General features: G+C 36.2%; 1 protein-coding gene across 12 annotated transcripts in view; it reads left to right on the forward strand.

The window, feature by feature from the left end:
• The window catches only part of EPB41L2 (erythrocyte membrane protein band 4.1 like 2), a 100,501-nt gene that overhangs the window by 21,590 nt on the left and 61,858 nt on the right, over positions 1-17,053 (forward strand). Inside the window, exon 1 of one of the 12 annotated variants that reach the window (XM_090135795.1) lies at positions 13,225-13,245. The exons of the other annotated variants lie outside the window; for them this stretch is intronic. The gene's annotated coding sequence lies outside the window, so the exon portion shown is untranslated. Of the gene's footprint in view, positions 1-13,224; positions 13,246-17,053 lie in introns of those variants that run through there. 12 annotated transcript variants of the gene reach the window in all.

Below are 17,053 nucleotides of genomic sequence, written 5' to 3' on the forward strand. Positions count from 1 at the left end.
ATTGGATAGTAAGCTCCAGCTTTTGTTTGCAGTCTTTTGAGTTCTTGTCAGACTTTAGAATTGAATGCTGATTGAGAAATTACTTCTCATTGACTTATTTAAAAAAAATAATAATAATTAACAACAATAATCCTTGGAGCCTGAAAAATTTCCCTGCAAAAAGCGTTGGCTTGAATTAAAACAACTTCAGATAGTTGTTACTGCTTTGAAACCTGAAGGCTGAAAAGTATTTGTAGCTGTATTAGTTTTCCTTTTGTATTAGTCTTTTTCACTTTGAGAAATAACTCAAAGTATATTCCTTTCAGTTAATTGAAAGAATTTATTTCATGATAACTTCTAGAGGATAAACTAAGATATCTTTAAATGCAGGGATAAACATGATGCCACAGTTATGCATATATGTTTTGTTAGGCATCTCTGGTAAAGTGGATTTCTTCTGGAAGTCATTTGACTACTTTCACAATGAAAGTTTATAAGTTAAAAGCAGTATAGTTGTTTTTTTTTCCTAATAGTCACAAATATACTTGAAGATGAAAATTACCAAAGCAACTACGTAGTATGTTGGATCTATTAATTAACTGGATTGTTTTAAGCGATTATGTCTCCATTTTATACTCTCATATTCATACCTTATTGCTCTAAACAAGAAACTTCTGATTTGTTCTGGAAATATTTCTATGAGGTATTTCTATAATCCCTGTGTATTGTGAGAACTGCATGACTGTTTTCATCTGATAAATTGTAGAGAAAAATCTCTTTTTAAAAATGGAATGGACAGTGGAACTGTATGGAGTGGGATACTGCATGGGTGTTATGCATATGGCACTAAAAGAGGCAGGTGTACATAACTAACTGTATGTGAAATATTTTTCTTCAGTAATTGAGTTTCAACAATTATTGGATAGAAATTACTTAATTTTTATGATGATCAGAATGATTTCCTCTTTAATATTTGCTATAGTAGACAAAAATTTGTATGAAGTCTCATGTAGGAGGTTATTTCCCATGAAGCCATTGGGTGGATGAGAGATAATGCAGCAATATGCATATGTCCAAGCTTTCGTACATATTTTAATTTAAAAGGTGTGTGGATGTTGCTTTCATGTATATAGATGATATGGAAATCTTCAATCTTTCGGCCACTGCTCATACATAAAGATTTCTTGATTAGCAAAGTCTCAGTCTTTTAGTGTTATCTATCTCACAGCTACTACTGATATTGCATGCTTTCACTAATTTGACTGTGTACGTAGTTGTATTGATTTGGCTTGCTGTTTTGCAGCTTCTGACAGTTGCATAGCCTTGCAACTTCCAGGCCTTATTGTAGTTTCTGTATCTCCCAACAACTCCTACACTTCCAATGACGTCTGGTCTTCTAGTGTGAGCAGCGCTGCTGTTTGTATTAGTTGTCCTGCATACTGTGAGCTACTATGAAGATATCAAGATGTCATTTTCTTCCATGACCACCTGACTTAAAGGACATTGTTACTGTTATTGTAATTCAAGTTTTAACGTTAAATTATAAGTTAATTATCTTACTGGCTAAGTGTATTGTAAAGGCTTAAAGGCTTCCCTTTGTTTCTCCTTTGAGAATAGCATGAAAGATTGAGACTTGTAGACTCAGCCTATGGATAACTGGGGAAAAAAGCAACTTGCTTGTGAGGCAAGCTTTCCAGCAGCACTGTAACAGATCTCTCATGGCTGATGCATGTGACTGTGTTGCTCATAAATTGACCATGCCTGAGTGCACTGATGGTAAAATAAATGAGTGGATTATTTTTTCACAATAGGCTATTATGACAGACAGTGATTAAATTATGAGAGATTGCAGAACACATTCTTTGAATGGCTACAGAGTTGTCTGTTCAAAGCTGCAGAGAGAGTACATTAAGTTTTTGTGCTCCTATTCTAAAAGAGTCAAAGGAGATGTTGAGCAACAGTGACAGCAATGCACGCTGACAGAGCGCTACTTTCAGTTTTGGTGGGAGTTACGATGTCTGAATTGTTAGCTGTTAAGATTGAAATAGGTTCCTTGGTCATCAAGTATTTAAACACATCTGCTTCAAGACCTTTGCAAGTGCCACTGTAAGGTGGGTTTAGTTTTCCTAAGTATCTTAGTACTTTTCTTGGAAAGTGGCTTCAAAATCTCATTTGTTATATGGGAATCTGGATTGAGTGTAATAATTACAAGTTCATACCCATTCATCCATGCATCATAATTCCTCAGTTAAGCCTTTTACAACATCTTTCCACTGTTGGTGTTATACAGTAACACAGTAGATTTTCAGAGGGCATGTGGGAGGGAAGGCTCATCCAATGGTATGAGAATCTGAGCTATTTCTAAAGTTTTCTTTGTACAAATGCTGTTTGTATTTAAGTTAAAATAAAAATTAAAAAAGCTGGTATTATTTTTGTGACAGCTAGTGAAAAAGAAGCTGTAACTTACAGGTTTCTAGAGGCCTTTTTTGTATTTTAATTTACAGGACATGGCAGACCTTAATTTAACACCCAAGATTTCTACAGTAACTTATGCTGTTCTTTAACAATGAATGTTTTGTCAATAGATTGTGATTGACTTGATCTTGCTATTAAATTTTTCATGGTGAAGTTAAATACCAAAGTAGCTGAGCGTTCCAGTCTTGCTACGTAAAACCAGGCATTCTGCAAAATGTTCATGTTTCTGCACATATGCATCCTCTGAATGCATATAGCCAAAGATTAGCCTGGACTATGTAACAAACATCTTTTAAGTATTTTTAACATTCAGTATTGCAGTATGCAGTAGTCTTAGTTTTGCTTCAACAGCAGCATGATAAATACCATTAATTCTTTTCTCTTTAGGTTTTTTGTTCTTTTTGCCATCAACTTATGAATACATGGCAAATGGAATTCTGTGCAAAGTTTAAAAAAAAAAAAAATTGTATTCTCTTAGTACTGAGTATGTGAGTGAGGGTGTAGACATCTCAGTTGTCTGATACTTAGAGCAATGTTATCAGCACGGATGTGACTTAAATGTTTTTCTCAGTAGGTGTTTATAAATTTCTATTTCTTATGTGTTCTCCTATTGTGTCTGCTTTTTTAACTTAAGAAAATGGAGTGAGGGAAGAATGAAACAATGTCTGAATGAATGCATTTCTGTCCAAAAATGATGCAGATATTGAAAGGACTCTTCCCTTAGTTAATCTCTTTTTCCATTGTATTTTCTGTCAGGGTGAATCTCTGTTACATACTGCTCACTTTTTAGCAGGCCTATGGCTGCCATCCTTGTAGATCCTACTTACATGTCGGGCTTACTGTGTTTACTAAACTTTGTGTTTAGTATTTTTACATACTCTATCTTATGCAGACTGACCTGAGATCTCGTTCCTAAAATGATTCATTTTACAGCTATGTATTAAATTCAGATAAAAGCAAATACTGTGGCTCATGGAAGTATGCAATACAAAACAATATTGCTGGTTGCTGCATGAGGTCAGCCTATTTGGTCTGGCACAGCACCCCATGCATTAGCTTGTCTGCATGCCAGCCTCCGTTCCCTTGGGACACTTGGCCTTTCACTTCCTGCAGTAAAAATGAGGCACTGAAGTAGAGAACTTTGGTCTGCCAGTCTTGTGAATGGTTTTATTAGAGTCAATATGTCAAGATACTGAGGGAAATAACAGAAGCAGAGGAAAGATATAGTAAGGAGAAAAGTTATACCTTGTCTGATACATCTTTGTTTAATGTGACTGTTCTGATGGTCTTGAGATATACTTTGATACAGCTGATGGAAGATATTTAAATGTTTTGCACACTGCTAGTAAACAAGGAATAATGTATAATAATCTGTGCTATGCAGGGTATTGGAATGGCTAGGTTGGTTCTTTAAGCTGTTATCTGCTTGATTTGTAGGGGAAAAATAAATCTTCATGGGTGATGCAATGTTGAGAAAACACCAGCTCATAGTAAAGAGTTGTTTGGTCTTCATTCGAAATTCATCCAATGTAAAGGAGCATCACCTGGTTGTGAAGTCTATTTTTGGGATGGAATTATCATGTGCATTTTGAAATGATTGTGGACAAAACTGTTCCTGTCTTACCTATGCTATTCAACTGCAGGCTTTGTATGAAAAGCTTCTTTGGAGGGCTCAATATCCTTACTTTTATTTCACAGAATCACAGAATGGCCAAGGTTGGAAGGGACCTCAAGGATCATGAAGCTCCAACCCCCCTGCCATATGCAGGGCCACCAACCTCCCCATTTAATACTAGAGCAGGGCCCCATCCAATCTGGCATTGAACACCCTAGTAAATTAGAAAATAAAAGTAAAAAAAACTTCATTGAAACTCTACCCTACTAATTTTCAGAATTGAAAATCTAAATTCAGAAGACTGATAGTGCAAAGTTGTTAGTGCATCTGTACTAGTAAACGTATCCTGTGTCAAACTTCTATCAATCCTGGTAGAATCTGTAACACTGCATCTTCTTAACCTTCATAATGGGGGACCTTCTGATAGAGTAGCGTCACAGCACGAAGGAATCAATGGAATTGTCTAATGGATGTGCAAGATACTAGGGAGTAGAAGGGAAAAGAATTTGCAGCTTTGTTTACAGTAAATGAATCTATTAAAATACCATCAGCATTTTCAGTGTTGATATTGTAAAAGTTTGCTGAGAAGTGGAGGGAAGACTATTTTAAAGCTGCTACGTAATAGTTTAAGGCTTCTGATCTGTGACTTTTCTCAAAAACTAGTTAATTCATCTTGACTTAATCTCTTGTTGGTTAAAATGCAAGCATGTTAACTGATGGTGTGGACCCATGTGTTGCCAATTCATGAGAAGGAATGCTGTCCTCAGCCTGGTAAACAGCCGGGCCTCTTAAATTAAAAAGTTTTGTAGCTAGGACTGTTACTTTTAAAATCAGATTTAAGGATAGTAATCCATTTTCTATGTGTTTCTAATCAAACCATGTATTTCCAAAACTGTTACCTCAGTTGTGTAGTTCTCATGTTCTATGCTGCACTTTGAAAACAAATTTCAACTTCAGTCTTAATAGTAGGAGACATAATCCCAAATGAAAGATTATTATCATTGAACATTATTAAGTGAAATGAATCCAAAATTAATGTATAGAATAACTTGAATATAAGTGTGAATAATTGATAATTACAAAAGGAATACCAAAAGTAATATACTGATGTTGTGTTCTGCTGAAATCTACTGATATTCATTGAGAAGGAATAAAATATTACAACACTTATATGCAGGCATTTGTACACGATTGGAGCATTACTGCCAACCCATTGAAATGAAGGGACAGGCTTTTTTTAGCCTTACAAGCTGCAGTAATTTAAAAGGTGTGTTTAGCCAGTCCTGAGGAATAATGCTCTTTCACAGAATATACTCACTTTCAATGATGGATGTAGTCAATGAATGCTGGCTACGAGGCTATTAGTTGAAAAATAAGGTAACTAACATATTGTAATACCTGTCTTTAAAGTTAAGAAATAAAACAATAAATTGTTTCAGCTGGTAAAAGTAGTCCTAGTTCTATTTAGAAAATAAAGTTGGCATCTAACCTTGAAGTTCTTGTTGCTTTGCCATGTATTGAACTTTATGGGTTTGGGTTATCCTTTATGGGATGGGAACAAAAAACAACTAACCTTTAGTCTTGAAAGATTAGACTGCAATATTTTGGAAAGGCTTTCCAGATATCTTACATGACAACTCTCCACTTTCTTTTCCTTTGGAAAGTGGCTTTACAGAAGTTTTTCGTCACTTCATTAATCAATTTGGAGATAACTTAAAATCAGCTGTCAGATCTGTTGAGGTTCTGTCACAAGAGCAGCCTAAAAATTAAATGATAAGCAGTTTTGTGAAGAAATAATACTGTTTTCTTTATAAACAGCTTAGGAACTTATAAATATTACCTATTTTCCCATCTACTTAATTTTTAAACATTAAGAGTTTTTCTTGGATTGCTGTCTACAAAGTGCTTGAAACTAGAGGAAGAAAAACTTGCTCCAGCACAGCTTCTTAAAGTTTGTTTGCATTCCTCTTCTTCTTGCTGAGTTTCCTGGAGGGATTAAATGCTAAGATGTAGAAATATTGCAGCTTCCAAGTGACTTCAGTATTCTTTCTTTTTTCAGTCTTGTAATACTAGGAATTAGTGAAAAGACAAATGACGTCTCTTCTGTTAGGTTTTTTTATAATTGATTTTCATTCCTGCTGGGTTTATTTTCTTTTAGTAAAGGAATATGCTAAAGATTAGTCAGAGCCAATTCTTAAGATAGTCTCATGGTCAAAACTGAGAGAGAAAGAATGTGATATTTCTAGTATCTCTGCATGAGGTCTGCAAACAAAGCCAGCACTGAATTGAATAACACAATGTATATTTTCCCTGAAACTTCTGAAGTAATTCTTTGAACTGGAAGTGTTCCTCCTCAAATAAAGGTAATCCTTGATTTTCATGAAGATGAGGACTATTCTTTGTTGACAGGCAGGAACAGATACAGCTCTGCGTGTTTTCATTAATAGACAGATTAATGTAGCCTGTGCAGCACAGCGTGCTGCTTAAAACCTGGCTCAGATTGAGCAGTCAAAACGGATTGGTGACTTTTGCTATTCATCCCATCCGAGACAGTTTAAAGGAGGTCACTGACAGTGCTGACAAAGTGTAGAATCCTTTTTCTTCTAGATATGCCTTGACTTGGATTTTTTGTCAGGCAGGTTCTTTCAGAGGTAATTAGGCCTTCCATTTTCATCTCTATTCATCAGAGGATCATTCTGGAGGAGATTACCTATGAAAATGAATTCCAGCATTGGATTTCTTTGCAATCTCTTCAGCTATGGAACTCAGAGGGCTTCTCAAATATTAATCAAGAACATAACCTATCCACATTTTTCAGAATGAGATACTTGGAAGTATAGAGCAGAGAAATTTGGCAAGTTATACCATTCTCATATTTGATTATCTGTTTAAAGTGGATTTATGTTATTTTCTTCTAATTGAATGCATTGAGAACATCAATAGGGATGTATGTCAAGATGCACAGAAAAAGAACTAAATTCCCTTTGTTTCAGCCTCCCTGAAAATATTTATAGTAAATTAATTGTTGGTTTCCACTTGATTTGGGCAGAAACAAAATCCCTATACAGGACTGTAGTGTAACTCTTTGGAAAAATTAGCTCCAGAAATGCATTCTGTATTTCTAAAGCTCTGATTGATATTAAATACTTAGCTGTGACATAACTTATGATTACTTGGATAGTTTTTCAAGTACTGTATGTGATTTACTTATTTTAATCACCATGAGTTAGCAAATAAAGATATTCATATAATTTTATAAATAGCTCATTTTGCTTGCTCTCTTGTGAATATATTTCAAATAAAATCCACTTTCATATTGAATCAGTTATTTTCTTGCTGTTCAGGTGAGATTCTAAACTATCTGGGTGCTACCCAATCTTTTGGTACAACTAGGCACCCTGACTTTCTAGTAATGTTTATGGAATTAAGAGGGGAAGGCATAGTGCTTAACTGATAATTGGGAGGATACTAGAAAAAAAAAAGTAAATAAGATTAAATTGAGAAAAGGATGAAAGATGTTTTTGTGTGTGTATATATGTATAAAACTGAGGTGAGAAGAGTGTGTTGCAAATGGTGAAGATTAGATATCACAACTTGAAACAGCACTGTTGCTTTGCCTTGAGAATTTTAAGGAATTTGTTTCCCATGGCAGTATTGTAGAACTTTGTACTAAAAAATAATTATGGTTTCTCATTTCCATCTGAATGTCTTTATGATATGTCTTTCTTCTATATAGACTTAAGAGGCTTACCTATGCATCTTAGCATGGAGTAATACAAGATGGTAATACTTACTTTGCTTCTTCACAATCTTTTCCCAGGTGTTAGTGTATTTTCTAGATGCACACAGTATAAAATCCATTCTCTTTTAACTGGCATAAGAAATGCAGTGGTTTGATTTACAGAAAAACTACATTCCTTTTGCTTCAATTATTGAGTAGTATGTAAGTGTAGTGATTTGTGAGATTGCAGGAGAACACTTAATGCTGGCAGATTCTGTTCATGGGGTAGTGCCATCACAATTTTTTTTCACCTGATATGGCTGGGAATTTGGTTCACTCTGTCCCAGGTGCAGCAGTTGATGTTTCCCTTTGAATATCATACCATTCACGTTTGCCCAGTGCTCCAGTCTATCCAGATCTCTGCAAGGCCTGTTTCTCCCTCCAGAATGAGCAGTACATCCCAGTTTAGTAAACAAAAGAAAACTAATGAAAAATTCTGTCATTTCAGAGATGTCAAGGCGTAAGTCTTTTTTTCACCTAATCCATGAGTGTTCAATCTTTTGCCTTGGCCATGTTGAGTGCAATGGAATTGTCTTGAGCCACATTATAACACAGTTAATGTATACAGGTAATAAAGCTTCCTTTGTTTTATTAAAAGTATTAAAAAAAAACAAACAACAAAAGCTAGTGGTATTTGACGTTGTTTTTGTGAAACTAATGCATCAGTCTGATGCAGTATAAGTGGCTGCAATTCTTTTCAATTTTTAGTGTGTTCTCGAAGTGTTAATCAGATACTTTTTTTGATGAAGTTTTACTTATCCTGTTCTTCATTCTTGAAAATAGTTGTTCACAAGTATTAATACTGCCAAAAAGTGATGACACAAATAAGGTGTGACTGAAGTGAAGGATATCTATCTGGTAAGGTTTTCCTGTGGTAAGAGAGGTCTTAACAAAAGTCTAGTAAAGAGACAGTCTATTTTTTAGTTGAATATCTGATTATTGTACTCTATACATTCCATTTGAAATTACACAAGTAATGTGTTTGACTGAAAATGGAGTTGCATGTATATAGCAAAAAATTTTTTTTCATCAGTCTGAAACAATTTTCAAATTTCTTTTTTTCAAAACTGAATGCAAACAATAAAGGGTTTTTTTGTTGTTCACAGAACCAGTTGTAACACTATAATATGATGGAAAATATAGCAATAATGGCAGAGTGGTAGTCTTTAGTTGCAGCAAATGAGAAAAAGCCCACATGCAGCTGCTGTGGAAGCAGAAACGAAGGAAGAAAACTTGCTTGCCTTTAGAAGGCTTCAGGCTGGGATCCACAGCAAGATACCCTTCCCTCCACTGCCCACCTTTAACTGAGGTCTGGGAAGGTGTGGATCTTGGCTCCTCCCTTTCCAGTCACTCAGGTGCATTGCAGCTGAGTAACTCTGGGTTGGCCCTGCCTTCTTACCAGGTGCTCAATCACTGCTTCAGGTTGTGACTGAGTATTTCTGCTACACCAAGGTATCAAGATGCATATAATTGTGGCAAGCTCAAGTTATGGCAAATAATTTAAGTTTCATTTTGAATACAGTTATTGTTTGAAACACAGCACAGGTAAGTTGATTTTTTTCCACCTTGAAGACATGTGTTTACCTCATTCAAAAGAGCAGTCAAATCTAACAATAATGCTAAATCTGTGACTCATTTTTAATCTTCATATTCTAGCACAAACTTTCCTTTTGATTCTGTGCGCAGCTTGATTTAATCTTGCAAGTTATAGTATCTATTTTGCATTTTTACCCTGACTTATCCATCTCTTTCCAGGAAAGTAGATGACAACCACATAATCGGCATACATACTTTTAAAGAACTCCTGGAATTGGGGGTGATTCAATCCCTTGGACTTCATGAAATTCACAGCTTTGACAATTTGAATAATATCCAGTTCTAAAGCTTGATGTGCAATGCAGTGATATTTCATCAAATGTGAATTGCTGGCAACAATTGCATTTTCTATTAATTTTATACTTACCTCTTTTTCACCAACCATCTCTGGGGCACCATCAGTAGCTATAGCAGATATGTTGACAAAGGCTGAACAAAACTGCTTTAATGTAATTTTTATGACCTCAATAGAAATCTAATTTTACTTGTCTTTTAATGATACCAAAGAAACCATTTTTTCAGTGACATTATATTCATTTTCAATATAGCTAATAAAAACGGTAAGTTGAGTCATATCTGTAGCATCAGTACACCTATTGTCAATGCCTAAAGTCTGAAATTAGCAGCCTTACTCTCCAAATATCACTTGATATTTTTTCAATTGTTTTTTAAATTTCCAGGCCGTAGTCTGGTGAGACACTGATTTTAGTTATTTTTTAGGAGAGTCTGTTATTTTATCAGGACAAATTTTATCTGCCATACTTTCCATATGTTGCTTAATAAGCTTACCATAAGTAAATGGCTTTAATTTTTTTGCATTCAGATTTGCTACCACATTACTAGCTTTTTATAATAGGCCATTTGAGCTATAACTTCAAAAAAAAAAAAAAAAAAAAGAGATGACAGACTTTCAGTTCTGCTATTTTGTCATTACAAAACAGTTCCTTGATGTGCATCAAATTTGGCAGCATGCTTTTACAATTCAAGATGACATTTCTAGGTTCTGTTTTCTTCTGATACTACATTAAGTAGGTTGAAATATTACTGGTAACCAACACGTTTTACTCACCAAGTGGTGCAAGTGCATGTAACGTGTAAACATTCAGGTTTCCATTAGACTGAGCGTATATGGCAGACACGAGAGGTGGAGTTAGCACTTGTGCTGGTTTCAAGAGACAGTAAAAGCCAGTGAAAAGCATTCATTTCCTGTTTGTAAACAAATAGATGATATTAAGAGTGTGAGGGAAGGATCAGTCTATTTACATCTTATACGACTGGAACAAGTCATGAAATAAGATGAAAAAAATAATAATGGAGGGGGCAGTATTAATGTACTGGCTGCTTAAGAGGCATTTGATTGTACACTGTTTTAGGTACACAACAAAATTGTTCTGTGCAAGCTGTATCATGATCTTTAGCTTTTCCTAGTCCTTCATTTGCCCTTTCTTACATGAACTTCATGTTGAAACTTCAACTGAGCAATATTTGTGCAAGGATGAAGTTGCAGTTACTGTATCCATTGTGAGTATTCTCTCTAGAAGTTGCAGGACCTGCATTTGGAGATGTTGTGTTCTATCTGCACACTAACCATACACTGTAACCTCACCCATATCAGGATTTGTCTTTCCCACCCTGCCCCCCTTTCTGGCCTCACTGTAGTTTTTTGGCTATTACACAAATATGACCTTTTTTCCTGTTTTGTCTTCAGCAGCTGTTTCCTGTTTTCTTTCCCTCTCCCACCCCATTTTTTACTCCTGACTTTATCTCTTGTCTTTACTTTTTTTCAACATTTACTCATTTTTTTCCCAATTACTACTTCTTTGTAATAATAATAAAAAATAGAGAATAGCAGCATTCCTCTACTATGTTTCTGTATCCAGACTTCTTGCTGAATTTGTTCAGTGTCAATTACGTATCATTCATTCTGCTTCCCAAAAGTCAAATCTGTTGCGTGCATTTCCTATCCTGAGAGATGTGGATGTACATGCTTGAAGTGCTAAAAGCTTAGATTTGGTGGTGGTATGCTTTCATAGCCTTTTTGAGGCTATTTTGTGCCAGGTTCATCTGGATGTGAACTTCAGTTCTTAATCTTGTACATCTTGTTTCAGGATCTGCTGTTCAAGTGAACTGATCTATATTGCTGTCACTATTGTTTTTTTCTTATTTGTTGCTTTGTATTTAAGTTTTATGGAAGTTAAGGATTGGTTAAAAGGATGGAGCCTCCAACGTGGAGGAAGGACGTGGAATTGTTGGAAAAGGTTCAGAGGAGGGCCACAAAGATGATCAGAGGGCTAGAGCACCTTCTCTATGAGGACACGGTGGGAGAGCTGGGGCTCTTCAGCCTGGAGAAGAGAAGGCTCTGAGGAGGCCATATAGTGGCCTTCCAGTACCTGAAAGGGGGTCTGCAGGAAAGCTGGGGAGGTACTACTTTTTCTTTATAGGGGCAGGTAGTAACAGGAGAGGGGGAAGTGGTTTTAGACTGGATGAAGGTAGGTTTTTAGACTAGATATTAGGAAGAAATTCTTTACTCTGAGAGTGGTGAGACACTGGAAGAGGTTGCCCAATGAGGTTGTCCATGTCCCCTCCCTGGCAGCATTCAAGACCAGGTTGGATGGGGATTTGAACTAGATGATCTTAAAGCTCCCTTCCAACCCATACTGTTATGATTCTATAACGGGAGAGATCTGCAACTGTGACCTTAAATATGGGCTTAGATCCAAGATTAAATTCAAGATGAGCTGCATACTGGAAGCTGAAAAACAAACAAACAAAAAAACTTTGAAACATGCATTCTGTCAGCATCTAAACTGTTGAGCCTAAAAGGAGGAAGAGAAACCTTCCAGATCTGTACGGACTGGGACTTCCATTCAACTAAATCTGTCTTCTGGTGTGTACCTCAGAATGTTTTCTGATGTGCTTTTGTAATGAAATTATTAGTTAAGTTGCTGTCAACTTGAGTTTACGTGCACTTACAATTGTTCCCAAGCTTTCAAAGTTATCTGGCTGTATAGGATCGCTGTTAACAACATACAGTCTGCATTTGTATATGTTCATTAAAAAGCTTTCTGCAGCGAGTGTCTGTTGTAGTAAACTGTACTTTGTGATACATATTTATATGTAATGTCATTGCAAGTCACTAGCTCTTTTTCCTTGTCTGCAGGACAGTCATGAATATTTCTCTCTATTCATTTCTTGATGTGTAAGAATTATTTTTTATCTTTTGCTAATTCTCCAAAAAAAACCCACCCCTTGTTTAAATAGTTGCTCCCTTGGGGATTTTCTGCATATCCTGTTATCTGTTTTATATTACAGTCTTTCAAGCTGGGAATGTCCTTCCAGAAAGCAGAAAATGACTAAAGCACTTAGATGACTAACAAATGCAGTAAGTGCTGAAGTCCAGGCTCAAACACAGCACTATTTGGGTTAAATTCTTTATTGCATTTTTTTGTTAGTGTTGTTAGCTTTATTTCTGACCTCTAGAGAATCATTTCAGTTTATCTAGCTGAGATGTTGTAGTGGCGAAATACTATCAGTGGGGAAGCCATTGCCACGAGAAGTGGAAGCCTTTTTGAAAACTGCTGATATTTTTGTTCTGCTAATCAAATACCAGCATTCAGAAGAGCCTATGGGACTGAAGTTTTGGCTGCTAGTATCGTTTGCTCAGCTAAGAGGCATCTTTTTCTCTTTCACTATTTTTTGTTGCTTTGGAGTTGGAAGTGTTATGCTCCCAAAGGAGCAGTAGATGCATGCTCTCTTTAGAAGCAATACTATCGGCTATTTGTTATTTACTACAGTAAATGTAAGTATGTAAGAGAAAGTTTGCTATGTCCTGCTTCATGTATATCAATCACTTTATGTGCGTTTTAAGTATTCGGGGGAAAGAACATAGTGCAGAGTAGTTCTGCTTTTCTGAGAGAGTACTTGTGTTCTGGCAGCATGTGAAAGATGCAGTGGGTTTGTACTGGCTGCAAAATAAAAATGCCATTGCAGGACATCTCAGGTGGCTTGCTTGTGAAACTTGAGGAATATAGGATAGCTGAGAGAGGTTTGGGAATAGTGTTTTACTCATTGCAGCAGCAGTTTTAACTATTGTTTATATCTGTAGTCAGTTCTCATTTGTTGTATCTTTAGTTTGTGTCAGGATCTCTGAAGGTTCTTCAGCAGTTAATTCACATAATGGCAGCAGCATGCCAGCTGCAATATACCTACAGAAATCTGTGATTACTTCACTGTGAAGCTCAGAGTAAGATTACTGGAGGTTAATTATCAGAGATGCTGAATATTAACCAAGTATTTGAAACTGTCTTCACTGTTGGTAGGAAGAGAGGCGCTAGTATCAGTTCTGTATTTCAATTTGCATCCTGATTCAGGAAAAAAAGATGCTTAAAAAATAACAGGAGAATCTTACATCTATATAAAGTCATTTATAACTTAAATGTCACTTTTTCTGTTTTTATTTCCTTCGGTAACATCAATATGAACATCCATGAGTATTATTGAACCAGCTTGCTAAAGAGCTGTATGATGTATATATTCACAGTGGCAAAATTTTTGAAGTGTACGTTCTATCTGAAATACAGAACTGATGCTGCCATAGAAAAATCACTTCTGTGGTGTTTATGACCCGAAGTTTTGTGAACGACGTATGTTGAATTTCATTCTCATACATGGCAGAGCAGACCATGTCAATACATTCTCAGAAGGTTTCTATTACTGCTTTTAAACTGGATTACCTGAAATAAAAAGCTAACAGGCCATATTAGTGTGGTCTCAGAGGTGTCTGTGATATTCAGTCTTGATGTAGTGATGAAATAAAGCTAACAGCTACATCTGCTCATGAAAGTTACTTACAAATTTGTTCTGCTTGCAAGATCTGTCACTAGCATTATACCAAAAGCACAGATTAGTCACTTGTCATTTCTTTTTCCTGAATTTGAGTACTGGTATTGTGGTTATTTCCCTTTTTTTCATGGTCTTGTACATTTCCTAAACATTTGAAATGGTAATAATTCACTCTGTGGTTTCCACTGAGGAGGAAATAGGTAATTGTCAAAATAATCATGTGTCTGGGATTCAAGCATCCAGGGGTGTTATTGCACTGAGGCTTCTCAATGTGCTTGAGGAAAAAAAAGTTCTCGGGTACAAGTAAACCAGTGAATAATTTTTTGAATTGGGCAATGCTTTGATTAATGAAGGTACTGTAAGTGTCCTGAAAGCATAATTGCTACAAGAGTAAAATTCATGTTGCAAGTATAAAATTCATGTTGCAAGTATAAAAAAACAAACTGTTTTTCATCTTGCTGATGCATTAGAAACTGACTTATGTTGTAGTGAATGCGTGTCACTGTCACAAAAACCAAATCATTTGGTGGAATGGAATGTGGCTGAAGGTAGGAAATGGAGATTGGAGAGAAAGCATTGCTCAGAGTGAACAGTGTTAATTTCAAGGATAGGGAGAGATTTCTCTTAAACTGTTGTTCTTAGTTTGTTGGACAGATAACTGGAAAACAGAGCTGTCTCTTGACCCGTGAGCGTTTTCTGGCTGCTGGAATGAAAAGACTTGGAACTAAGTCCTGGTTTTTCCACTGAGCATGCCCTTCTCTAGCAGTGTCAAGGCTTGGGTGGGGTCACTCTTATTGAATAACTCTTTTCAAAAAGACTACTGAATTCTCCTCAGCTTGCAACATGTTTTTCAGCTAGGGAACAGTACAATGCTAGCTTGATAAGCAGATTCTGTATGCGCGTATGTATTCTGGCAAAAAAAACTTCCTGATTCTCATTCAGGACCTTTTCTTGAAACTTCTAGCCTTGATATATTGAACTATTTGTAGGTAGTAAATACAGACATGAGAGACTCACATTGCCTCTGGGTATGGTATGGATAACATTAGGATGAGTGAAAGATGCTTATTTGCTTAAATTTAATTCCAGAAGCGTTTCGATGTTGGCTTCACAACTTGTCTTCTTATAGCTCTTGAAAGCTTTTGTATAGTTTGTGACACAAGAATATAAATACTTTTCAACAAGCAATGATGTAGTCTTCAGTGCTTTTTATTTAATTTATTAATACTTTCTATTATATGCTTTTAAGATTGCTACCTGGTGTCAATAGACAAACTTTAGCAAAACAGCTTGTGCTATAGTAATCTTTGCTTTCTGAGGAGTTGTACCTCTTAATACTATAGGTTTTAAAGGAATTCAGTTTAAGTTGTATATGGATTGCAATAGCTGAGTTACTCACCAGAAAAATATGAACTGATGGCCTGCAACAGGTGCATTTTGAAAAGATGGGAGCACCAAAATGATTGGGAATAAACTTAGTTTCTTGGACAAGGGGAAATGGTTTTAAGTTGAGGGAGGGAAGATTTAGGTTGGATGTCAGGGGGAAGCTCTTCACTATGAGAGTAGTGAGGTGCCGGAACAGGCTGCACAGAGGTTGTGGGTGCCCTGTCCCTAGAAGTGTTCAAGGCCAGATTGGTTGGAGGCCTGGGCAGCCTGGTCTAGTATTAAATGGGGAGGTTGGTGGCCCTGCATGTGGCGGGGAGTTGAAGATTCATGATCCTTGAGGTTCCTTCCAACCCTGGCCATTCTGTGATTCATTCAGTGATTCTGTGTGCTTTAATAGAGAAAAGATAATGAGAAATAGTCATAACTGTCATATTTTGACTTACAAACAGGAATTGAAGTAACTTTTTTTTGAGTTGTTTTGGGTCAGAAACTTGTCAGCATGATAGTTTCATTGTGAAAGTATTCTATCTATACTGCAGGTACTCATTGTGCAATTTTTGCCAGAAATAGCTTTCTCTGTCTCATTTCACTTACTGTCTACATCTTTGATGGTTCTGTCCCTGGTGGTCTTCAGAACTACTGTAGCACTTCCTTCTGAATCTATTATTTATGTATCTTTTAAGCTCACAACATCTTGTGTAAGGACTTCTGAGTTTTTCTGATGAGTTCTGAGAATTCTACAAAAAATGGTAACATATATTTTGCAGTATTTTTCTTATACTACACCACTTGGCTCTGCAGACTTAAATATTTTTATCCCAACATAAGTATTTCCTGGTAATTCAAGTGTATGCTATATTTGAAAGGAGAACATTGTATGCATGCAGATGGCTTTATGATGAAATGGATTTTAACATAGAGTAACAGAGCACCTGTTATTTTGAATAGTGACTTAAGCAAGAATTCGTGCAGTATTATTCCTGTTAACTTTGGGGCTCATGGCCACCGTGCATATTTCTGGAGTTCTTTGGAAATTGGATTTTTTGGAAGACCTAATATCCTTTAGGGAGATGCTCTTCTGTGCCTTTTCTGATCTCGGAGATGCGTGTGCACGTAGCCTCCACGTGTATGCTTAAACATCCACCTGTACGTGTGCACAGGTAAATAATTCTTAGCATCACCAAGTAGTAAGTCACTGTATGCACCTCTGAAATGCTATGTATTAAAAATAGTTCATGTTAGGACTTATATGAAAACATACAATTTCTTGTCACAACTCATGAACCATGCTTGAAATTTGAATATTGTTGCTGTTTGCAGTTGGACCTGTGAATTGTTCTACTGGTTTTTAGAACTATTATGGCACCATCTGCTGACCA

This window comes from Phasianus colchicus, chromosome 2, assembly GCF_987193195.1.
Source record: "Phasianus colchicus chromosome 2, bPhaCol1.hap1.1, whole genome shotgun sequence".
NCBI lineage: Eukaryota > Metazoa > Chordata > Aves > Galliformes > Phasianidae > Phasianus > Phasianus colchicus.